The sequence below is a fragment of the Paroedura picta genome, chromosome 11, assembly GCF_049243985.1.
Source record: "Paroedura picta isolate Pp20150507F chromosome 11, Ppicta_v3.0, whole genome shotgun sequence".
NCBI lineage: Eukaryota > Metazoa > Chordata > Lepidosauria > Squamata > Gekkonidae > Paroedura > Paroedura picta.
The window spans coordinates 68376511-68401088 of NC_135379.1; the positions used below are offsets into that span (position 1 = coordinate 68376511).

Below are 24578 nucleotides of genomic sequence, written 5' to 3' on the forward strand. Positions count from 1 at the left end.
CTCCGAGTTCCTGGAAAAGCACATCACCGAACGCAGGCACCTGTCAAAGTATGACCGCCTGACAGGTGATGAGCTGTGGCCTGAGCAACTGCCTGCGGGGGTCTCAAGTCGAGGATTGGTGACCACCCTCGAGGTGCAGGAGTTGCAGCAGAGAATCGGCAGGGTGACCAACTGGCTGCAGACGGTATCGGGAGAGTTGGCTCCGGAGTCGCAGCATGAGGCGAGGCGTTTGCTGCGAGAATTGCAAGCAGACTTCCGCGAACCAGGCGGCCAGCATGTGGGAGACCTTCCAACCCTGAGGGAGCGCGAGGTGGCAGCGATGGACGCCACGGCCGAGGCCGAAGCCGCAGCCCTGGCAGCGGCGAGGGCAGCAGCGCATTCAGAGGGTGAAGAAGAAGAAGACGACTTCGGGGCGGCTGCTGCCGGGAGAGGAGCGGGACCCCTGGTGCTGGGTCGGGCTTTGGTCCAGGCACAGGCTGATGGAGCCAGAGCCGTTGGAGTGCAAGTTGCAGCAGCAGCGGCAGCCGACGGAGCAGCGGCGCTGGTGGCGCCGCGGCGGCGGCTGGAGCGGCGGCTGGAGCGGCGGCAGGAGTCGGTCACCGAGTGTGCCCACGACCCCGTGGAGCGCGGGCTCTGATGGATTGGGGTCCGGGTCGCCTGCCTCCCCATCTGAGGGGGGTCGAAATGTGGAGCACCTACAAGTTTAAGGCCCATTTCTCGGGTGACTCGTCAGCTTTTCCTTCTTTCCTGGTCCACCTCCAAGCTTACATGATGGACATGGGTTTTACTTTCCATGATGATGCCGAGCGCATCCGTTTCGTGGGAGAGTGCCTAGAGGGAGAGGCGGGGAAGTGGTTCATGGATCTCTACCGTTACAACCCGAGAGCAGTTCGAAACTACAATCACTTCCTGAGAACCATGCGCCTGATGTACGTGGAGCCCTTTGAGAAAGAGACGGCGGAAAAGAAACTCAAGGCCCTCAAACAAGGGACAATGACTGTGGCCGAGTATGCCCGAGAATTCAAAAAATTATCATCGGCTGTTCCGGATTGGACAGAACCCCAGAGGGTGCATGCCTTCGTGGGGGGGCCTCTCCGGAAACCTGTCCAGCAAGTGCCTCCTCCTAGACGACCCGTTGACTGTGTTGGGCTGGGTACAGCTGGCGGGAGAGATGGAAAGCCGTCTTGAACGGGCCGCTGAGTACAAAGGAATCGCGGAAAAGGTGGGAGGGAAGATCTCCACCCCGAAGAAACCCAAGCCTAAAGCTAAACTGGATCCCAGCGAGCGCACGCGTCGCATGGAGAAAGGATTATGTTTGGGCTGCGGCCAGGCCGGCCATTTCCTTGCCCAGTGTCCAGCCAAAGCTGGGGCGGGAAGTTCAGCGAGCACCAAACCGACGGGCGGAGCACCAGCCAAGGCCACGACAACGAAGAAAATGGCCCCAAAGAAGACCGCCAAGTCCCTGCTCGCCCCGGCTGGAGCAGCGACTGTGGTGGAGGAATCTAGTGGCAGTAGCCAAGAGGAGGAACTGCAATCCGGAGAGCAGTCGGGAAACGACGACGACCTGCTGTAAAGGCGCCCCGCCAGCAGGTCTCCGGCAGGGGCAAACGTGCGGTGAGTGACTCTCCCCTGGTTCTCTTACCCGCCACTCTCACAGAACCCAGTTCGGGGAAAAAATTGGGAGTACGTTGCATAGTGGACTCGGGCTGTACCAAAACCCTGGTGAGCCCAGCACTGGCCGAGACTTTGGGGGTAGGGAAGGTGCCTCTGAGGGAGCCCCTACCCATCACTCAGTTGGATGGGAAATGTGCCCCAGGGGGGGAGGCGACAGTGAAAACGCTCCCGATGGACTTGGACATTGATAAACATTGGGAGCAGATCCAACCCCTGGTGGCACCTCATTCCGCGTTCCCGTGTGTGTTGGGGCTGGACTGGCTGCGCGAACACGACCCCACGGTGAAGTGGAAGAAGGGGACAGTAAAGTTTTCGTCCCTGGGTTGCCAGCAGCACGTACGACCCCTACCCGCCCCAGGCTGCCAGGCGATGGCCGCGGTGGCGGAGGCGGGGGCACTAACCCTCCCACGGGAGTATTGTGAGTTTGAGGATGTGTTTGCTGAGACCGAATGCAATCAGTTGCCTCCCCATCGCAAGACAGACTGTGCAATTGAGCTGAAAAAGGGAGAGCCGCGTCCTAAGGCCAAATTGTACTCTATGAGCCCGAGAGAAATGAAGGAGCTCCGGGAGTTCCTGGACAAAAATTTAGCCAGGGGCTTTATTAGACCGGCCACTTCCCCCCTGGCCGCCCCAGTCCTCTTTGTGAAAAAGAAGGATGGGTCCCTGAGCCTCTGTACGGACTACCGGGGGCTGAATGCTGTTTCCACCTGCAATGCCTTCCCGTTGCCATTTTTTTAAAAAATAATTTTATTGTTTATTATTTTATAAAGCATTTACAGAGAAATTGTGGAGAAAAAGCGACCAGCTGATATGGTTTGCCATCTCTTTTAACATAGATATTCAGTTCCCATCACATATTATTCCTAATCTAGAAGTTTTTACCATTTTTCTTAGCCAAGTGATTGTTAATACATATGAGAGTATGATCTGTTATAAGAATACATTCTGTTATTATCTTAAATGATATTAGGTCAGTCTCCTTCATAAATTGGCCCTGACCCAAGAATTACTACTGCCGTCTTGTTAATGCCTATGAAATATGGTTTGTCATCCTCTTTTAGCATACATATTGACATACATATTCAATTCCCATCGCATATTAATCCTGATCTAGGAGTTATTACCATCTTTCTTAACAAAGTAGTTGTTGATACATAGGAGGGTATAATCTATTATAAGGATATATTCTATTATTGTCTTAGATGATATAAAGTCAGTTCCCTTCATATATTGGACCTGTCCTAAAAGCTACTGCTGCTGTCTTTCCCACAGGAAGCCAAGAGAATACTCCATTGTTCAACTCATCTTTCAGGTGGTCGCAGAAAATGAAATTGTGTTTTTTCCATAGTAGAGTGTTTCTGATTGTCCTTCTGTCAGGGCCAGAGAAATCTCTTACTTGATTCTTGCTTGTAGTCGCCTTTGAGGAGGCTCTGAATCCTTTGTCAATCTGGATCTCTGGAGGCTCTGGTCGCACAGGAATATCTCCTGATAGCTTCCTAGTTGCTGTCGCTTTTGAATAGACTCTTTTTATTTTGCTGATCCAAATCATTTCGTGCTCTGAATAGACTTCCAGGTTTTCGGTACTTTCCTTCCTTGAATCTGTTTTCCCAGGTTCTTCAAAGGTACTTTGGGTTTTTACATCTCTGGCACTCTCTCCCTCCAGTTGATTAACTTCCAGACATTGAAGTTTCACTTGATTTATTGTTAGCTGAGCTACGTCATCAGCTGGTCTCTCCAGACCATGGGCTCCATCCAAAAGCTCCCCCTTAGTCCCACGAATTTCCTTTTCCAGCTTATTGACTGCTTTCAGTATCTTTGAGTTTCCTTTGCATAACAAATGGAAAAGCTGTGCCTTAGTTAATTCTTCCATAGTTCTAGGCAGTCACAAACTATAAACAGAAAGTCTCGTGAGGTCTCGCGGGAGCACGAGCGATCCCAAATTATCAGTTTGTCGATCTCCGTATCAAGTCAAATTCCCCCACTGAACTTTCACCCACAAATCTTCAAAGCACTCTCTTTGTTTGGTTAATGGGTATAATTAGCTGGGAGTCTCTCACTCGGCGAAAAAAGGAATTCGCTTGTGAATTGGTTGAGGGGGGGGGGAGGGAAGAGCTTGTGGGAGAAGAGAGAGAAAAGCCAGAAAGCTTTCAATTCTTACTGTTGCAGATTCCAGCTTCTGTCAGCTTCTGCTCCTGTCGATCTGGTAAATGATGGTCTGGGAAGAATGTAAGGTCAGCTGGTCGTTTCAAGCTTGTAAAGTTGTTTGCGACAAAGACGCCATCGTGACCTTGAGCACAGGCCGCTATTAATCCGGGGAGTTCGGTCCTCCTACCTCCCCACGGATCTGTAGGACCCTCAGGATGCCGTTCCCGGTTCCTGGGGCGACCGGTGAGCAGATTTGCGTATCTGCTCAGGTCAGCCAGGTGCAGAAGCTCCTGACCCTCGGCATGGCTTAAGAGCTGAACAGAAGTCCAGCTTTTTTATGGCGCCATCTTCAGTCGTCTCCCCTACCCGTTGCCATTGATTAAGGATTTGTTGGGACATTTGGGGAGGGCCCGAATTTTTACAAAATTGGATTTGAGGGAAGCTTACTACAGGGTCCGCATAAAAAAGGGGCAAGAGTACCTGACGGCATTCAACACCCCCTTGGGCCAATTTGAAAACACTATCATGCCGTTCGGCCTCGCCGGCGCTCCGGGCGTGTTCATGAACATGATTAACGAAATTATGCATGATTTGTTGTATCAGGGGGTGCTGGTCTACATTGATGATATTTTGGTGAATTCTGACGACCTGGAGAGACATGCAAAATTAGTCCGGGAGGTGCTTAGCCGGCTGCGGAAGCACCAACTGTTTGCCAAATTATCGAAATGCGAGTTCCACCGGGAGGCGGTGGAGTTTCTCGGATTCCGGGTGTCCAGGGCTGGGATTGAAATGGATCCAGGCAAAGTTCGGGACTTATTGGCCTGGGAACCGCCCAGGACAAGGAGGCAACTTCAAAGTTTCTTAGGCTTCGCGAACTTTTATAGAACGTTTATCCCCAATTTTGCCAAGGTGGCATTGCCTTTGACTGACTTGTTGAAAACAAAAGATGGGGGTAAAGCGGCGAATCGGCCTGGCGCCCCGCTCCAGTGGTCCCCCCTTTGCCAGGAGGCTTTTGAAAGTTTAAAACGCCTTTTTACTTCTGAACTGGTATTGGCGCATGCTGACCCATCCAAACAATTCACAGTGCAAGTAGATTCGTTGGATGTGGCAATGGGGGCCGTGATCCTGCAAGAGGGGGAAGATGGGAAGCTGCACCCCCTAGCCTATCTGTCAAAAAAGTTTTTGGGGACAGAGCGCAACTGGGCAATTTGGGAAAAGGAGGCAGCTGCAGTGAAATTGGCCCTTGCTACATGGAGGCATTGGCTAGAAGGGTCTTCCGTCCCGTTTGTGGTTTGGACGGACCATAAAAATCTCCAAGCGCTCAAGCAGCCTCGCTCCTTGTCAGCCAAGCAAATGCGGTGGGCGGAGTTTTTCTCCCGGTTCAACTTTTCTCTAAAGCATCTGCCAGGCAAAATGAATTTTTTGGCGGACGCCCTTTCTCGCTTGCCCCAGTACAACAGCAAACGAGACCCATTGGTGGACACGGTGTTCACGCCCGCCCAGCTGGGGTTGGCTGCCGTGACGCGTAGTCAAACAAAAGGGGGGAGCCCGGTCCCCGGTGGGTGGGTACAGAAGGAGGTCCTACAAGACACTGAATTCGTTTCCCTTCGTCCCGCCCTAGTCGACAAGGGGGGGCCTGTTTTTCAAAGGTGAGTGCCTCTACGTTTTGGCAGCGGCGCGCGGAGAAGTTTTGAAATTGTGCCACGATGCACAGACTGCAGGGCATTTCGACTTTGTGAAAACTCTGCACCTGGTCAGAAGACACTACTGGTGGCCAACGTTGAGAGGGGATGTGGAAAAATATGTGCAAGGCTGCCCCACCTGCCTTGTTTCCAAACCCCCAGGAGGGAAGAATCAAGGGTTGCTGCAGCCCCTGCCCACCCCTTCCTGCCCCTGGTCCGATGTGACTCTGGACTATCACTGACTTGCCTCCCAGCCAGGGTAAAACTGTGGTTTGGGTGGTAGTGGATGCGTTTTCAAAGCAGGCTCACTTCATCCCCTGCGTGGGTCTGCCCTCGGCAGCCAAACTGGCTTCTATGTTTGTGGCTCACATAGTCCGACTACATGGTATTCCTAGGAGACTGCTCACGGATCGTGGCTCCCAGCTCGTTGCCAAGTTCTGGCGGGAGCTCTTGAAGTTGCTGGGGGTGGAACAAGCCCTGACCTCTGGCTACCACCCTGAGTCCAATGGACAAACGGAACGGGTGAACCAAATTCTTGAACAATATCTACGTTGTTTCATTAACCACCAACAGAGTGATTGGGTCGCCCTCCTGCCCCTAGTTGAATTTGCTTACAACAACGGGGTGCATGCGTCCACCGGAGTATCTCCCTTTAAGGTGGTGTACGGAACTGACCTAATTGCTGCACCCACCTGGGAACTGGTTTCCACTGAAGCCCCTGATGTCACTAAATGGGCTAAAAATATTAGTGCAGCTTGGCCAGACATTGTCTCTAGCCTCGAGGAAGCAAAACAAGCGTATAAGTCCCAGGCAGACAAAAAACGTGCGCCGGCACCCGCCTGGAAGTTGGGGGACCTCGCCTACCTCTCCACAAAAAACCTACGCTGTCAGCAAAAGTCTAAAAAATTGGGTCCCAAATTTGTGGGACCGTTTCCCATTGTAAAAGTGATCAAAGATGTAACTGTTGAATTGGGTTTGCCTAAAACTTACAGGAATGTGCATCCGGTTTTTCATTCCAGCCTGCTGCGGCGAGCCCCCTTGCCGGATGTGTGGCACCCTCCGCTCTCAACGCCTGTGCCTGTCTTTATTGACAAGGACACCCACTACGAAGTCAACCAGATCTTGGACTCCCGTTTGCACGAGGGCCGGCTCCAGTACTTGGTGGATTGGAAAGATTTCCCTTTGGGGGAAAGGGAGTGGGTTGATGCGGGGAATGTTAAAGGCCCTCGCCTTCTCCAGGCATTCCATCGTGCCTTCCCATTGTGCCCATGGCCAGTGGATGCGGGGTAATGGGGGAGTCTGTTTTAGTGCGGAGGGATGTCAGGTTTGTTAGAAAACCCTGTCATAAATTAGCCTGAGTTTCTCCATGACAGTTAGATTGCTTGTTGCTGCTTGGTGCCTGGGAGCTCCAGGCCCTATATCATGCCTGCTCGTTAAAAGTGAAACTATGTTGTTGTAGCCATTATCTCTGAATGTACTTTTCCTTGAGGCCTCTCGGCTGGGTCGGGTTCTGGAAACCATAACACCTTATCTGAGCCTGAAGACAGCCAAGGCCATGTGAAAGTATCACTCTTCTTTCCTCCCCTCCCTTGGGAACTCTCAAGTTTTGGGCAGGAGAATTGTGTTGATAAGGAGAAGCAAATCTGTCCTCAGGCAGATTTGACTTCTCTAGTCTAGGTGTATGAAGTACTTCTCAATAAAACTTTCTATTTCTAAGAAGTTGGTTGTGAGTCCTTGCAACGTCTGACACAGGTTTGCTGGATCGTGGAAATTCGGTTGATGTCGTTTACTTGGATTTTAGTAAAGCTTTTGATAAGGTTCCTCATGATGTTTTGGTGGATGTTGAAGGACTGCAATCTGGATTTTCAGATAGTTAGGTGGATAGGGAAATGGTTAGAGAACCGCACTCAAAGAGTTGTTGTCAATGGTGTTTCATCAGACTGGAGAGAGGTGAGTAGCGGGGTACCTCAGGGCTCGGTGCTTGGCCCGGTACTTTTTAACATATTTATTAATGATCTAGATGAGGGGGTGGAGGGTCTACTCATCAAGTTTGCAGATGACACCAAATTGGGAGGACTGGCAAATACTCCGGAAGATAGAGACAGAGTTCAACAAGATCTGAACACAATGGAAAAATGGGCAAATGAAAACAAGATGCAATTTAATAAAGATAAGTGTAAAGTTCTGCATCTGAAAAATGAAAAGCATGCCTACTGGATGGGGGATACGCTTCTAGGTAACACTGTGTGTGAACGAGACCTTGGGGTACTTGTGGATTGTAAACTAAACATGAGCAGGCAGTGTGATGCAGCGGTAAAAAAAGGCAAATGCCATTTTGGGCTGTATCAACAGAGGCATCACATCAAAATCACAAGATGTCGTAGTCCCATTGTATACGGCACTGGTCAGACCACACTTGGAGTACTGTGTGCAGTTCTGGAGGCCTCACTTCAAGAAGGACGTCGATAAAATTGAAAGGGTACAGAGGAGAGCGACGAAGATGATCTGGGGCCAAGGGACCAAGCCCTATGAAGATAGGTTGAGGGACTTGGGAATGTTCAGCCTGGAGAAAAGGAGGTTGAGAGGGGACATGATAGCCCTCTTTAAGTATTTGAAAGGTTGTCACTTGGAGGAGGGCAGGATGCTGTTTCTGCTGGCTGCAGAGGAGAGGACACGCAGTAATGGGTTTAAACTTCAAGTACAACGATATAGGCTAGATATCAGGAAAAAGTTTTTCACAGTCAGAGTAGTTCAGCAGTGGAATAGGCTGCCTAAGGAGGGGGTGAGCTCCCCCTCACTGGCAGTCTTCAAGCAAAGGTTGGATACACACTTTTCTTGGATGCTTTAGGATGCTTAGGGCTGATCCTGCGTTGAGCAAGACTAGATGGCCTGTATGGCCCCTTCCAACTCTATGATTCTATGATTCTGTGATTCTGTGAGAGAGGGGTGAGTGCTGCACCACGTTGCACACTTTGCCTTTCCGTGTAGTGCCAGCTTGGTGTAGTGCTCTGGCTCTCTCAGTCACAGAAATTGGTTTTAAACGTTCTTTACGTAAATGTATCTCCTTCTGTGATTTGAATTCCTTAGATATCAATTTTGATAGGACCGAAATATTAACCTTTTCTAAATCTTGGAAGCATGCCCCTTGGAGAGTTGCAGGGAAAAAGATTGAACAGGTGAAGTCCTTCAGATATCTGGGGCTTCTTTTTCATTACAACCTAGAATGGTCTACCCACCGTAACACTAGCCTTTCCCTGGCCCAGATCAAATCACAGGCCATGAGTCGCTTCCACTTCCAGAAGGGCAACCAATATGTGCCTGTGGCTCTTCGGGGTGATCCTCGCCTGCTCTTTGGGATTCCTGTATGGATCCAGCCTCTGAATAAAGAAGCTATGTCTGCCGCCTTCTTCCACAGAATTTTAGGCTTACCAAATTCGGTAACCTATTTGACTTTGTGTGCCGAGCTGGGTCTACACACTATCGAATCACGTGCTTGGATATTATCCATCAAATCCTGGCTCCATCTTTTCTTTAGCCCTCCACCAAATAGTCTCCTTGCACTTCTTCCATCTGACCATTATACTTTGACATGGTCCCAGGCCATTGCCTCTAAAATTGAATCCATAGGCATTGACCTTGATTCTCTAGCTAACTCTGGAGAGGATCATATGTTTCAAATCATCCAAAGAAGAATCCTGGATATTGATCTCCAGATAATTTATGCTGGTGCAGGGGGCCATGCTCTCCACAAGCTCTTGGTCTATCCTATTCCCCAAACACTATGGCACAGTATTTTTCCAACCTTATAATACTTTGCACTGCAGAGCGTTTATGTTAGCCGGACTAAACGTGTTTCCTTCTGCAATGTCTGAAGGCAGGTACAGGAGAATTCCCTGCAATGAAAGAATTTGCAGGTATTGCCATACAGAACCAGACTCAATTTGCCACATCATTCTGCGATGTGAGTTGTATAACAACCAACGTTCTGACTTGATCTCCCCCCTTTGACCTTCCCCTGATGTCTCGGAGGGCAGGGCTCTTGAGCTGCTGCTTGCTGATGGTTGCCCGGAGACCACTGAGCGGGGAGCCAGGTTCTTGTCTGTGGAGATGACCCACAGGTTAAAGAGGTGGACGTCACTGGCTTTGTTCTTCTCTGTTTGCTGCTCCCCTGCCTGCTGCACTTTTCCTTACAGCTTTTCTGACGTATTGTAGAACTGATTTGTATATTGTTTTGTATTGTGGATGCCATTAAAGGTTTTGTATTGTATTGTATTGTTGTGTATTGCTTAGGAGATTGGACTTGTACGTATGCATTTATTTATTTATTTTTAGATTTATATACTGCCATTCCCCAGCTGTTCTCATGGCGGTTTACATGATAAAATATTAAAAATACAATACAACCCCATAATTTACCCAATTAACAATTAAAAAAATACAGCAGTGGCCATCCTCTATAATCAATTCTAATCCCATCATGTTCAGCCTGAGGCCCGGCCATCCCTCCAGTGAGTTGGGGAGCTGGTCTGATGGGCCCTGGGATCCAAGGTGGAAATCCTGGACCCTGCCCTGGCCTCAACCGTATGCCTGGCGGAAGAATTCCGTCTTGCAGGCCCTGCGGAAAGCTGGTAACTCTGTCAGGGCCCTCAGCTCTTCTAATCTGGTGAGCTGGGTTAGATTCCGCGTTCCCCCACATGCAGCCAGCTGGGTGGCCTTGGGCTCACCACAGCACTGAGAAAGCTGTTCTGACCAAGGAGGAATCTCAGGGCTCTCTCAGCCTCACCCACCTCACAGGGTGTCTGTTGTGGGGAGAGGGAAGGGAAGGCAAATGTAAGCCGCTTTGAGGCTCCTTCGGGGAGAGAAAAACAGCATAGAAGATCCAATTTTGGGTAGAGAAAAGCAGCCAACCCTTCTTTGTTTTCTGCCAACAGTCCCAAATGAAAGGGGGGGGGGTTCACTGCCTTTCCTAGTTATGGACTCATCTGACCTGTTTTCCTGGCAGTAGTGACAGGGAGAGTCCGGGTGGCCGTCCATCAGGAGATAGAGCTGGGTGTCGTCAGCGTACTGATGGCAGCCCAACCCAAAACTCCGTACCAGCTGGGCCAGAGGGCGCATAAAGATGTTGAATAGTGTGGGGGAGAGAACCGCGCCCTGTGGGACCCCACAAGGGAGTCCATAAGGGCACGAGAGCTCATCCCCCTCTGGGTCCGGTTCTGGAGGAAGGAGCGTATTCAGCACAAGGCTGTACCCCGTATCCCCGTACCAGCGAGGTGGTGGACCAATATCTCATGGTCCACAATGTCGAAAGCAGCCGACAGATCCAGAAGGACCAGCATGGCTGACCCGCCTCTATCCAGCTGGCGACGGAGATCATCCAGCAGGGCGACCAACACCGTCTCCACCCCGTGGCCAGGGCGGAAGCCAGACTGATATGGATCAAGTGCCGAAGTTTCATCCAAGAAAGCTAGGAGCTGGTCCGCCCTTTCCACCACCTTGCCCAGGAACGCCAGATGCGATACCGGGCGGTAGTTGGCAGGGTCCTGCGGGTCCAGCGTTGATTTTTTCAGGAGAGGGCAAACCTCCGCCTCCTTCAGCCGCTCGGGGAATTCCCCGGAACTTAGGGAAAGGTTGATAATATCCCTGAGTTGGCCTCCTATCCCCTCTCCGCTCCCCTTGAGAAGCCAAGAGGGACAGGGATCAAGGGGGCAGGTGGTCACCCTGACCGACCCCAACAACTTGTCCACTTCGGAAGAAGAGAGCCATCTTCGTCCTCAGCCATGCATTTCCAAGGCTCACTCTGCCCCGGAGCCCTTACATCTAGCTATGCATTTCAAACACTCTCTTGGGATGCTCCTGCCAGCCAGGTTGAAGTGAGGCTGAGGGGAAAGCATCTTTGCACCTTCCTTCAATCAAAGCCCAAGTCTCGGCAGATCAGCTGGACCTCCTCCTCCTCCTCCTCCTCCTCCTCCTCCTCTGGATGAAGAGACGCTTTTGCTGCAGCCCCCAACACTCCTCCACTGCCTCGAAGGAGTGATGGGGAAGGTCTTGGCAAAAGAAGAGCTGTTTGTTTAAACCCTGCTTCTTATAACCCAGAGAAGTTGCATGGCGCATGGAACCCCTGCAGAAACTTTGGGTACCCACCTACCCAAACAGCCCCAGTTGATGAGGAATGTAGACAAGCTGGAGCGTGTCCAGAGGAGGGCGACAAAGCTGGTGAGGGGTTTGCAGACCAAGACATATGAAGAAAGGTTGGGGGAGCTTGGTCTGTTTAGCCTAGAGAGGAGACGACTGAGAGGGGATCTGATAACCATCTTCAAGTATTTAAAAGGGTGCCATATGGAGGGTGGAGCAGAATTGTTCTCTCTTGCCTCAGAGGGACGGACCAGAACCAATGGGATGAAATTAATTCTAAAGAAATTCCGTCTGGACATCAGGAAGAAGTTCCTGACTGTGAGAGCTGTCTCTCACTGGAACAGACCCGGGTTTTACCTCCATCACCTTTAAATAATTTTGGGTAACCATTTGTTTATAATATTATAAACCAAAAACCATAACCCTTCATGTGTTCTTGAGTTGGTGATAGTGCAGGCCCTGGGGAGATTTGTTTCTCCCCACCTATGTACCCATGTACACTCAAATACTATGTTAGCATTTACTCAAGAAATACGGAGAGATTTTAAGAACAATACAATATAAACTTATTATTTATTAAACCGTTTATTAAACAAGTGTAAACTTAAACATTAAAACATTAAAAACATTAAACACATTAAATCCATTAAAAACATTTTTAGAAGAACTGTGCCCTCCTTGTCACTGTTGGTCTTCTGTGTCAGACTCATCGTCTTCCTCCTTCCTGATATTTAGCCCTGGGGGTGGAGAAAAGGGTAGTTAGTCCAAAACCCTGATGAATTGTCTAGCTGTTATTGCGGGGCAATGATCTTCCTGACACTGAAAGAAGTTCAAGCTTGCCTTCAGATAGCTCACTCATTGCTGCCCTTGAGAGAGGCGGTCAGTGGTCAAGGGGGCTTGCCTATACAAAATACGCATCAGTCTCCCTTCCAGATTTCAGCCAACTCCTCTTATTCTTCCCCTTTCATTTTGTGCAAATGGGTGAATGCTCCCTCTCACCATGAAATCAGAGAAGCAGATATCAGGATGGGCTGCGGGGGGTGGCGTGAAAGGCCATGAAGAATAAGGCAGAGTGCCCTTGACCCGCCGCACTCAGTGCCTGCACTTAGGGGAGGGGCTCAGTCGTTATGCTCCAGCTGAAAGAAGTCCAGGCATGCCTGCGCACAGGGGACTCCTCACTGCCCTTTAGAGAGAAGGTCAGTGCTCAAGGGTGCTGGTTGATGGGAAGTAAGCTAGGCAGGCCAACCAGGGGGTATTCCGCATGATGGGAAAGTTGGTGGAAACTCGCTAAAAACGTTGTTCTTTTTCAGATCTCTGCACAGGATAGTGAATTTGCTCTGCGAAAGCAAGCAATTTTATTTTTGAACTGCATGTTGAACCCTGTCTTGGGTGTTTTTAGCGTGGTTTTTGAAAGTCACTTTTCAGCTACTTATTTTCTGCTGCCAGCCTCGGACACTCTGTTAGAGATGCAAAGCTTTAATTCTGTTATACAACTCCTCCCCAGTAACGACATGCACCAATGGGCACAATATGGCTTTATGGAGGTTTTCCATCTCTGAATTAGACAGTCCAAGGGAACAACTACTTCCTGGAAACACTGTCCACATTTCCAGCAAACGCATTTCTGTATTTTGCCAAATGCGTGTTGTTAACCACTTCTCAAGAGTTGAATCTGGAAAGGCTATGAATCTCTGTCATTGGTTAGCAAGTGGAAATCTGGTGGGGGTGTTGGTCTCACCTTCATTCCTAATAGCTACAACATCATGGCACCCTTCTTTCCCACTGGCCCCTCCATGGGGCGGGTTTCCAAGACGCCTCCTTGTTCCCTTCAGGGTGGTTGCCATTGGGCTTCCTGGAGCTCCTCCAAGGAACTCCTTTGGGAAGTCCAGCATTTGCACCATAGAGGTGGGATGCTCACGAGAACCTGTGGGGAGGGAAGTTTAGAAACCTGGTTAATGGATCACAGAATACTTCATCTTTATGTTAGATACAATTAGTTTAAAAACAGTGGATCCAAATCCTGTATTAATACCAAGGAAACAACACTCGGCCTGACATACAGTCCTCACTTTAGCTGGCACGCTGAGTCAGGCTAAGACCAGGGAGTCACTCTGGATGCTTTCACACATGCAAAATAATGTGGTTTCAATCCACTTAAGCACCCCATAGCAAGCGGATTGTGCCAATCCACATGGCAAAATCCAGTTGCAAAGTGCACTAAAACGGGATTGAAAGTGCATTATTGTGTGTGTGTGAAAATACTGAATATCATGAAACGTGCTGGGTTTCCCTGGGCCAGCCATGATCTGTTATCCCACCTGCTCTGCACAGGACTGTTTGAGGATAAAATGGAGGAAGGGAGAACAACATCTATTGCCTGGAGTGAGAGAAAAATGTCAGAGCCAGCTAGCTAAGGAAAGGCACTTTTAAAAAAGATTTAAAACATTCACAGACACCATTTTATTAAGTAAAAACTCAATTACAATTACAGAGGCAAAATACCCTTTGCAGAGTTACAGAAACATTTAGATACCTTCTTGCCAAATGTTCTGTGCTTCTGTCCAAAAGGCAGTGTTCGGTTTGTCAAGGTGAAATGAAGCCCATGATTGAGAGTGAAAATTAGGTCTGTGGAAACATGCCAACTTCATGTGATTTCTGTGCAAGCTCATAGATACCACCTTGAAAACCCCTGGCCACTGATGATGAGGTCTTGCATCCAGCACTACAAAAGAAACAACAATGGTATGAAATTTAGAGAACCCAACAAGATGCTTCAGTCTAAAACTTGTATGCCAATTCAGAAAGTAGAGAAGGAATTTCACTGATAGGCATCCATCATTGCTACAGGTCAGCTTTGGGCAGAAAGAGTGAAGTAGCAGTATCAGGAACTCCTTTTTGTGGCAATCAGCCCTATTTAACTGTTCAAAGACTTCAACCAACCAGGCATATGAAGTTACGTTTCTTATCAGCTTGGAAACAACGATACAACGCACTGAGTGGGTTCCTTAAGAACCAGGGCTGTGGATCTTCCCCTTGTTTCTCTCCTGCTTGCTGTCTTTTCTGAACCAGGAACGTTGACTCAGACAGGCCAGGGAAGTTGTACTGAAGACAAACTTGCCCTCTCCTCACTCCTCAATGACAGAAGAATCAAGAGGGGCAATTTTTGCTCTTCCTCTCTCATCTGTGCAGCCTCCCTGACTGCATGGCTCTGTTCCTGTGTCCCACATCCCTGGAAGCAGACAGGTAACAAGGGAACATTGACTACATATGGATTGCTGGATTCAACTCATTAAAACTTAAGGACAGGCGGACTATGGTGGAGAAGTGAGTTCGTTTTAAGAACTGTGAAGAGCCTATACATCCTCTGTGCCCTGTAATACAGATGCACATATAGGCTGATTCAGGAGCTTTCTAGACTTCTTCTTTTTAGCCAATAGAAAAGGAATATTTGCCACAGAACAATTATGCCTTAATGTTGTGAAGTCCTATAACAAATTTCCAAGGTATACATGAATCTTTAATATTAATGTTAAAATGTACATGTTTGGTGTATCTACAGTAAAATTAACAAGGTTCAGGGCTAAGTCTAAAATGTAGGTTTTAACTGAGTTAAGAAAATCACTTTAATACATACAGTGCTGATGTGAACTTTCTTCTACTATATTGACCACAGTTTTTTTGGGGAAATATGGAACAGTGCCCCGGGTAGATAAAGCACTCTTGCTGGTATTGAACTGCTGAATAAAGAATTCCTGAAGCTTCATCCCTATTTCGATGAGATCTGGAGTAGTTGATGTGGAAATCCTTAGTTGAAAAATATCCCTGGACAAATCTCCATGGACAAATATTTCACTAGAATGCAAAAATGAGAATATCCACCAGGAGTTTTATTACAGACTTTTTATATGAATACAAAAATACTTGCATATAACTCTTTAATAAAAAGAAATAAAAAATGGCGTTACACTTATATGTAACTGTTGTTCATCGAGTGTTCTTCTGTGTGCACAAACATGGGACTATGCAGTTGCAGACCAGGTACAGAGAGAGCTACCAAGCTTTTTCTAAGATTTTTCTAGGGCCTAAGATTGCCCCCTCCCCATTTCCAGTGTGTCCACGTTCCCACCCAAAGCATCATGTGACAGAGATGTGGAGAACTCTTCACTCAGTTCTCCCTTTGCTGCTATGAAGTGCTAGAGACCATAGCAGAGCAGCCCAAAGCAGGAAAAGGAGGGAGAAATGTGTGCATGCACAGAAGATCACTTGATGAACAACAGTTAAAGATAAGCGCAATCCTGTTTTTATTCTTGTGGCTTCTATGTAGTCCCACTCAAGAAAATAGCAAGCCCACTTACGAAGGAGGGATATGTGGGCTGATTAGCACAGGAAGCCTTTATCATCAACATTCCTTGCTTTCTTTTCGCTTTCCCACCCACCAACTAACTTTTATCTGCCCCCAATCTTTAACTACCTTTATTATTTGTTGGAAAACTCAACAGTGGCCACAGAATTGGGCAATAGCCAAACCGCCCTTATCCAGCTGGCACAGGTGTTACCCAAATTGCTGAACACGTGTCCTAAAACACGTATCTTTGAGCTTGTGGGGAATATTAGCTCAAATGCTGCGAGAGGGGGATAACTTAGCGTTATCGGATCGTTACCTTTGTATACGAGGGTTTATTACACCTGTAGGAACTCAAGGCAAACACAGATGTAAATGGTAAAATATTAATATAAGCTTTTCTTAAAAGGAAAATAACAAAAGTACACACAAATAGCTAACACACATACAAGCAGTCATATAGAGAAGGGGGGAGGAAGAGTGGAAGGCTTGATAGTTACCTGTCCGAGGAGTGGTGGGTCAGAGGAAGAAGCACGAACCAGCGTGGGAGGTCCCGGGTTGGAAGACACTCTGAGTGTCTGTGTGAAGCCACAGTTTTTATAGGATTTTGGGAAGGGGGCTATGTGACAAGGCTCAGGTAAGCATGTGCTGGAAGTTTCCAGGGTCCCCGGAGATTAGGACAATACCTGGCCAAGTGGGGGGGGTGATGGCCGTAAATGGATTTGGATAAAGGTATTAATGGCTCTGAGGAAGAGAGCCATCAGGTCTCGCTGGCAGGATGTGGGGAGGAGATTTCCCCTGGCAGAGGGGCCAAGTGTGAAAAATGTTGCAAGACAAAGGATTTTCCTAGGAGCCTTTAGGCAAACAGGAGGAAGCCAGTCCACTCCCTTAGAAATACAATGGGGGGGGGGGTCGAGAGTAGGGCATGGAGGCACCTGGATTTCCAAACCTGTAGCTGAGAACAAGCCTGGGCTTGTCCTGATTCCCAAGATGGAGTCTGCTCTGACATTGCCCTGCCAGAGTGACTTGGTCTGTCCTGTGTCTAGCTTGCTCCCAAGTCTAGACTGTCGCGCTGTGCTATTGGTTAAGGAGTACAGTGTGCCAAGGCATAAGGCAGGGATCCTGCCATGCGTAACATTCCCCCCCTTCTGTAGTGAATTATATGTCCAATTTATTCACTACAGACCAATGTATAATGCGTTAGTGGCGGCAAAGATTGAAATTCAGACTAGAAATTCAGAGAGAAAAGTGGGGCCATCTTCTGCCACTACAGAAACTACAAAAACTTAAGCCAAATTAAAAACAAAACACATTTAGGTTTGGGTGACTTAAGGAAAGCTGTGAAGTTGCCGTTCCTCTTTACCACAACCACTCAAAACTAAATGTAACATACATGAACTATGAACTAGCTAAGCGTGAGGGTCTCCACCATATGAATAAAGCAATGAACCAATGCAGACTAATACGTTGAGCAAGGCAATCTAGCAAACAATAGACAAAAAGCAAATGCAGTAAAAACCAAATTCTATGCAGGCAGGAAACTGTGGGCAATACCTGAGCAATATTTTAGAATGCGAGCACTAGGCAATCCTAAAAATGCTGGCAATGAATATCAAGCAATTACTATGAAGCAAGCAGAACGTGGTAGAAACTAAAAAGTTAGGCAATGAACTAAGCAATGGCTTCTAATAAGCAATGCAATAAGAACAAGGTAAAGCTAAGCAATTTAGCAAATCTTATATACATAAACTAGCAAACTATTTAAAACTGATACAGGCACAATGCAATAGGCAGTGAGTTGAAATACAGGGCACAATACAATTTGGAAGACAGACAATACAGTTTGAAAAACTTCCTCCCCCCCTTGTCCCATTGGTAAAGTTGGGAGTGAAGCTGGAGATTCCTTGAATAGTTGAACATGAGGATTGATGAAGATGAGCAACTGGTTCAGCAGTTGAAGATGTTGATATATATATGCATATATATAATTGCTGGGTGATGTTTGCAAACACATAGAATGGTGGAGGAGGTTCCTCCATGGGGGTAAAAAGCAGCTTTGGCGAGGATCCATTTTATGAGAGAGACACTGTGTCGGGGACCCGCTTGCTAACTGAAAAAACAGGGTGCCCCTTTGAAGAAAACGTCACGCCAGGCCTGGTGAACGATACAACAGGAACAAGCTTTATTTCAGCAACGTGGAGTCCGCTGGTATGGAGTAAGAGCTTCCACCGAACTCCAGGTGGAAGCTCCCTTTTATACAAAACCCACCTCCTTAGGCTGTATTGCCCCACCCAGTACTTGCGGAGGGAACATGCTGATACAATCATGACTCATGCACATATGCGAGGTTTTCCGGGGTTCCTGATGGCCCATTTTCCTGGAACAAAGGGCCATCTCCGGGCCCTTGTCAAAAGGTGGAGGGGGACATTGAGGTTCTTTAGCGGCCATTGCCACCTCAACGATCGGGTGGGGCGCCCAGCTGCCGGCTTGCCTATGATCACCATGCCCTACCTCCGTGATCGCGGGCGCCTCTGATGGCGGGGTTCGGTCCGGTTCCCAAGCCACCAAGGACCGAACCACGACATTCTGCCCCCCCAAAGGTCCATTCTCCAACTCCCCGGGACGGCCAGGATACCGCTTGTGGAAACGTTCAGTGAGTCGGGGCGCAAGGACGTCCGCTGCCCAGACCCATTCCCGGTCCCCCAAAGCGAAGTCCTTCCATTCCACGAGGTACTGCAACTTCCCCCTGTGGAGTCTAGAGTCCAGGATATCCGCCACCTCGTGGTGCTCCCCCCCCGGCAGGACCTCGGGCGCTGGCGGGGAAAACACGGGGTGCCAAACGTCACCGTCCGGAGTTTTTTTTAGAAGGCTCACGTGAAAGACGGGATGGATGTGCCGGAGGTTCTTGGGGAGCTTGAGCTTGACCGAAACTTCGTTGATCGGGGCCAAGACCTCGAAAGGCCCCAAAAACCGAGGGCCTAGCTTCTTGCTGGGCAAATTCAACCGTAGGTTCCGGGTGGAAAGGTAAACTCGGTCCCCCGGTCGGATCTCTTCAGCTGGTCGTCTCTTCCGGTCGGCGTCCTCTTTCTGCGCTGCCTTGACTTTGTGGAGCTGCTCCTGCAGCGACTTCCAGCAGCTCCCGGCACGCTTCCCCCACTCGCGAAGGTCGGCCGATTCCCGGGCGGGGACCTCTCCAAGCTCCGGGAAGTGTCTCAGGTCTGTCCCGTAGACGACGGCAAAAGGCGACATCTCCGTGCTGCTGTGGTCTGCGTTGTTGTACGCGAACTCGGCCAGGGGGAGCAGGGGCACCCAGGTGTCTTGATGATAGGAACCGAAACACCGCAAGTACTGCTCCAGTACTTGATTAACCCGCTCGGTCTGCCCGTCCGTCTGGGGGTGGTAAGCGGAGCTCAGCCCTTGCTCGATGTCTAACAGGCGCAGGAAAGCTTGCCAAAACCGGGACACGAATTGTGAGCCCCGATCGGAAATCACCTTGTCCGGCAGCCCGTGCAGTCGGAACACGTGATCCAGGAACATCCGAGCCAACTGTGAAGCACTGGGGACACTGGCGCAAGGAATGAAATGGGCCTGTTTGGAAAATAGATCTACCACCACCCAGATCACCGTTTTCCCCTTGCTGGGAGGCAAGTCTGTTATAAAGTCCATGGAGATCACTGACCACGGCCGGGTCGGGACCTCGAGCGGGTGCAGCAGACCTTTCGGCTTGCCAACCCCCGGCTTGCAGGTCAGGCAGACAGGACAACCACTGACGTAAGCTTTTGTGTCCCGCCGCAGACTGGGCCACCAAAACCGCCGCCGGGCCAACTTCCAGGATTTTACGAAACCGAAGTGCCCGGCGGTCTTAGCATCGTGGCAGAGGCTGAGGGCTTCCCGTCGTAGCCCTTCCGGGACGTAGACAGCCTCCCCCCTCCGCCAGAGACCGGAGTCCAAAATCAAAGAGTCCCGGAGCTCAGCCAGCTCCTCGTCTGTCCCGTAGGCTGCCACTAGGCGGTCTCGGAGCGGGGCGGTCGCCGGGTCGGGCTCCCATTCCTCCCTGGCCCGACGCCTAGTGACGACCCCCCGTCCCAGCTGCTCCTCACCAAACACGGACCTGGTGCAGGGAGCGTACCCCTCCCCATAATGCGGCAGACGGGAGAGGGCGTCCGCGAGGAAATTCTCTTTGCCGGGGATGTGACCAAGCTTGAAATTGTACCGCGAAAAGAACTCCGCCCACCTCATCTGCTTGGCGTTCAGGGATCGCGGTTGCCGGAGCGCCTCCAGATTCTTGTGATCTGTCCAGACCTCGAACGGCTCCTCTGTTTCCTCCAGCCAATGCCGCCATTCGGTGAGGGCGAACTTAATCGCAAACGCCTCCTTCTCCCAGGTAGACCAGTTCCGCTCCGTTTCGGCGAATTTTCGTGAGAGGTAGGCCGCCGGCCTCAGCTGTCCCGCCTTGTCTCGCTGCAGGAGAACCGCCCCGGCTGCTGCGTCGCTGGCGTCGACTTGTACCACCATCGGCTGGGTTGGGTCGACGTGCAGTAGCGTGGGCTCAGACGCGAAAGCTTGCTTGAGGGCCAGGAACGCTGCCTCCGATTTCTCATTCCAGCCGAGCGCTGCGCTGGGCCGCGTGGCGCGAGGACCTCTCCCCTTGGTACCTAGCAAGTCCGTGAGGGGAGCCACTACGGAGGAGTATCTGGGGATGAAGCCTCTAAAAAAGTTAGCAAACCCCAGGAAGCTTTGTAGCTGTTTCCGGGTGCGGGGCCTTTCCCAGGCCAGCACCGCCTGCACCTTCTCGGGGTCCATAGCTATGCCCTGGGCTGAGATGCGGTAGCCCAAATAGTCCAGGGAGGGACGGTGGAATTCGCACTTAGCCAGCTTCACGTATAGGTGGTTTGCCAGCAGGCGCTTCAACACCTCCCTCACCAGGGTCACGTGCTCTTGGGGATCTTGGCTGTAGATCAGGACGTCATCCAAATAAACAACCACCCCCTGAAACAGAAGGTCCTGCAACACCTCATTAATTAGACTCATGAAAACCCCAGGTGCCCCGCTTAAACCGAACGGCATCACTTTAAATTCGAATTGTCCCAATTGACAGTTAAACGCTGTTTTCCACTCATCCCCCTCCCGGATGCGTACCCGGTAGTACGCCTCCCTTAGGTCCAGCTTAGTGAACAGAGTCCCTTTGCCCAGCCGGGCCAGCAAATCCGGGATCAGCGGGAGGGGGTAAGCGTTCCCCGCTGCGATGGCGTTGAGGCCCCGGTAGTCCTGGCACAGCCGTCGGGACCCATCCTTTTTCCGGACGAACAAGACTGGAGCTCCCATGGGACTGGAAGCGGGCCGGATGAAACCTCGGGCCAGATTTTTACCCAAAAACTCCCGGAGGTCCTTGAGCTCACCCTCACTCATCTTGTAGATGCGCCCTTTGGGTAGTACCGCCCCCTCTGGGATGTTGATAGCGCAGTCCGTGCGGCGGTGTGGGGGTAGCTCGTCCGCTTCCCGCTCGCTGAAAACGGCTGCGAGGTCTCGGTACTCTGGCGGGACCTCGGGCTCTGGTATCTCCTGCTGCGCCGCCGCCGCTCCCCTGGGACGCGCCGCCGTCCTCTTGTGGCTGGAATTCTCGTGGGGGACCCGATGCCGTGCACCCACCGTCAAGTCGAACTTCAGGGTCCCCGCCCGCCAGTCCACCACGGGGTTGTGTTCCTTCAGCCAATCCAGGCCCAACACCGCCCGATATCCCGCTACGGGGACCTGGATCAGCCACCGCAGCTCTTGGTGGTCCCCTATGTGGATGGCGATAGGACCCACCTCCTCCCCGAAAGGTCCCCCCTGAATCGGGCTGCCGTCCATCTGGACGAAAACCAGGGGAACCTTCCGAATGCGCTTCGGTAGCCCCAAAGCCCGGGCTATCTGGGGGTGGACCATGCTGTGGTCGCATCCAGAGTCCAAAAGAGCCTCCCCCACCCAACTTAGTCCGTTCTCCGGGTTCCGGAGCTCTAAAATTACCACGTTCGGAGGTCGCGCCTCATGCTGTAGGGGTTTTCCCTCGCACCGCGGGACCTGCTGCCCGGCGCCGTCTACAGCAGGTCCTGGCCGTTTCCCGTCGCCTGGGCGCTTCCCGGTTCGTTGCGGAGGTCCTCCGCCCGGCGTGCCTGCTGGGGGCGTGTCGCACCTCCCCCCTGGGAGAGCCCGCGGTCCTCCCCCCCTTGCCGTTGGCACGCCGCTGCGAAATGTCCTGACCCCCCGCATTTCAGGCACAGACCTTCCCGGCGTCTCCTTTCCCGCTCGGGGTTCGGGGGTCGTTTGGGGCGAGAGTTGTCGGGGCCCGGTCTCGGCGCCTCGGCTGACCCGCCTTTGGCCTCCCGGGGGGGTGCGGCGGCCCAACCCAGGCTGGCTTCCAGCTTGGCGACCACAAAACACCACCCCTCCAGTGTAGACAGATCTTCTTCCGTCCCCTTGATCACGGCCCATTCCCTGAGCTTCGGGTTAAGGCCCTCCCGGAAGTACTCGATTTGGGTCTCCTCGTTCCAGGAGAACACCTTGCCTGCTTCCCTCCGGAAAATGTCTATATAGTCCATAACCCCCCTAGTACCCTGTCGAAGTCCCTTGATCCGACTCTTTGCCTTGTCCTCAGCCTGGGGGTCCTGGAATCGTCGGCGGAGCGCGACCACGAAGTCCTGCAGGTCCCGAGTTGCCGGGTCGCCGCGCTCGGCCAACCCTAGGTACCACTGACCCGCCTTGCCCTGGAGACACGAGGCCACCCCCCAGACCAAGTCCTCGGAGTCCTCATACCGGTCTCCATACCTCCGGGCATGCGTCAGCGCGTGGAGGAGGAACTGCGGGAGGTCGTCCGGCGTCCCGTCGAAACGCGCTTTAAGCTCTGGGGGGGAACGTTTTGGAGAGTAGTCCGACCCCCTCCGGATCCGGGATTCTCGGCGTCCGCCGTCTCGTCCTGCTCCGCTCCACCGGCTACCAACTTGCCCAACGACGCCGTGCCGCTCCCTGCCTTGCACGTCGCTCCTGCGTTGGTCCGGCTCTCGCCGCCCCGTCGGCTCACCCGCTCCCCCGAGATCCTCTGCTGTCTCGCCTCTCCGCTGGCCGTCTCGCCTACTCGGGACTGAAAACTGCTCCGGGTCGGGGTCCGGGGCCCGCTCACCAGTGCCGGGCTCGTCCTCGTCGCTGGAGACGTCCTCACTCGACGCGATCCCCTCCGCCGTTGTATTACCAGTCCCTCCGGGCCCGGCCCGAGCTTGCTCACGGGCTTCAGCTGCCTGCAAGCGCCTGGCCAAGTCCGCCATGGCCCGCCGCAGGTCCTCTAGGGATTCCTCAGGTCCTACCGGGCGAAGCGCCTGCCTCAGCTGGGTGTCCCAGGTTGGGGCCAACCCCCCAGACCTCGGCGCGCTCCCCGCCGTGCTTGGGAACCCCATGGCCCGGCGCCTTCCCTTGGCCGCCGCTGCCGAGGGTCTCGGGGTCCCGGACAGCTGTTCCTGGCCCCCCGATTTTCGGAGGAAATCTCCCGGGGACATTAAACTCATGTTCCCGGGGTTCGTGGGGGTCGAGACCGCCCCGTTGCTTGAAAACGCCATCTCTGGATCCGTCCCGATAAGCGCTCGGATGCGATGCCAACCCTGGAGTTCGGTGGGAAGCTCTTACGATGTCGGGGACCCGCTTGCTAACTGAAAAAACAGGGTGCCCCTTTGAAGAAAACGTCACGCCAGGCCTGGTGAACGATACAACAGGAACAAGCTTTATTTCAGCAACGTGGAGTCCGCTGGTATGGAGTAAGAGCTTCCACCGAACTCCAGGTGGAAGCTCCCTTTTATACAAAACCCACCTCCTTAGGCTGTATTGCCCCACCCAGTACTTGCGGAGGGAACATGCTGATACAATCATGACTCATGCACATATGCGAGGTTTTCCGGGGTTCCTGATGGCCCATTTTCCTGGAACAAAGGGCCATCTCCGGGCCCTTGTCAAAAGGTGGAGGGGGACATTGAGGTTCTTTAGCGGCCATTGCCACCTCAACGATCGGGTGGGGCGCCCAGCTGCCGGCTTGCCTATGATCACCATGCCCTACCTCCGTGATCGCGGGCGCCTCTGATGGCGGGGTTCGGTCCGGTTCCCAAGCCACCAAGGACCGAACCACGACACACTGGCAAGAGGTTATGGCAACAAGCAAATAGCTGGAGATGTGTGCAGGTCCGGGTTAGCTTGCAAGTTGATCTTCTTCCCCCCCTTGTGACTGAAATGGCAGGGGAAGAGGCAGTAAAGGCACTAATCCAGGGCGTCAGAGGGTATGCAGGGTCAGATGTAGCATACAGAAGAAGAATCAGGCTGGCTGGGCAGTGAGGCTTCATAGAGCAGGAGCTGGGGTAAACAGCAAGCATCAGAAGTTCACCAGCAGGTGGGCTGGGGCAGAAAGCGCAGAGCAGCAGGTCATGACCACAGGACACATCCATAGCAAACGCAGGCAGAGGATCGCTGTCATCTTGACCAGGTCAGGTCTGGAGGTTGGCGAGCAGGATACAGGTGAAGAGCACACAGGCAGGACCATCAGGAACTGGCCTGTTGATCTGAGATGCACAAGCCTGGAGCCTCCTTAG

The 24578-nt window shown here is 51.6% G+C and overlaps 1 long non-coding RNA gene across 1 annotated transcript; it reads right to left on the reverse strand.

Moving 5' to 3' along the window:
* Positions 1–12315: 12315 nt before the first annotated feature.
* LOC143820994 (uncharacterized) lies at positions 12316–14533 on the reverse strand. Its single transcript, XR_013225620.1, has 3 exons — positions 14167–14533; positions 13372–13557; positions 12316–12370 (listed from the first exon to the last, which is right to left on the reverse strand). It is a non-coding gene; the product is annotated as an uncharacterized LOC143820994 (long non-coding RNA).
* Positions 14534–24578: the final 10045 nt, after the last annotated feature.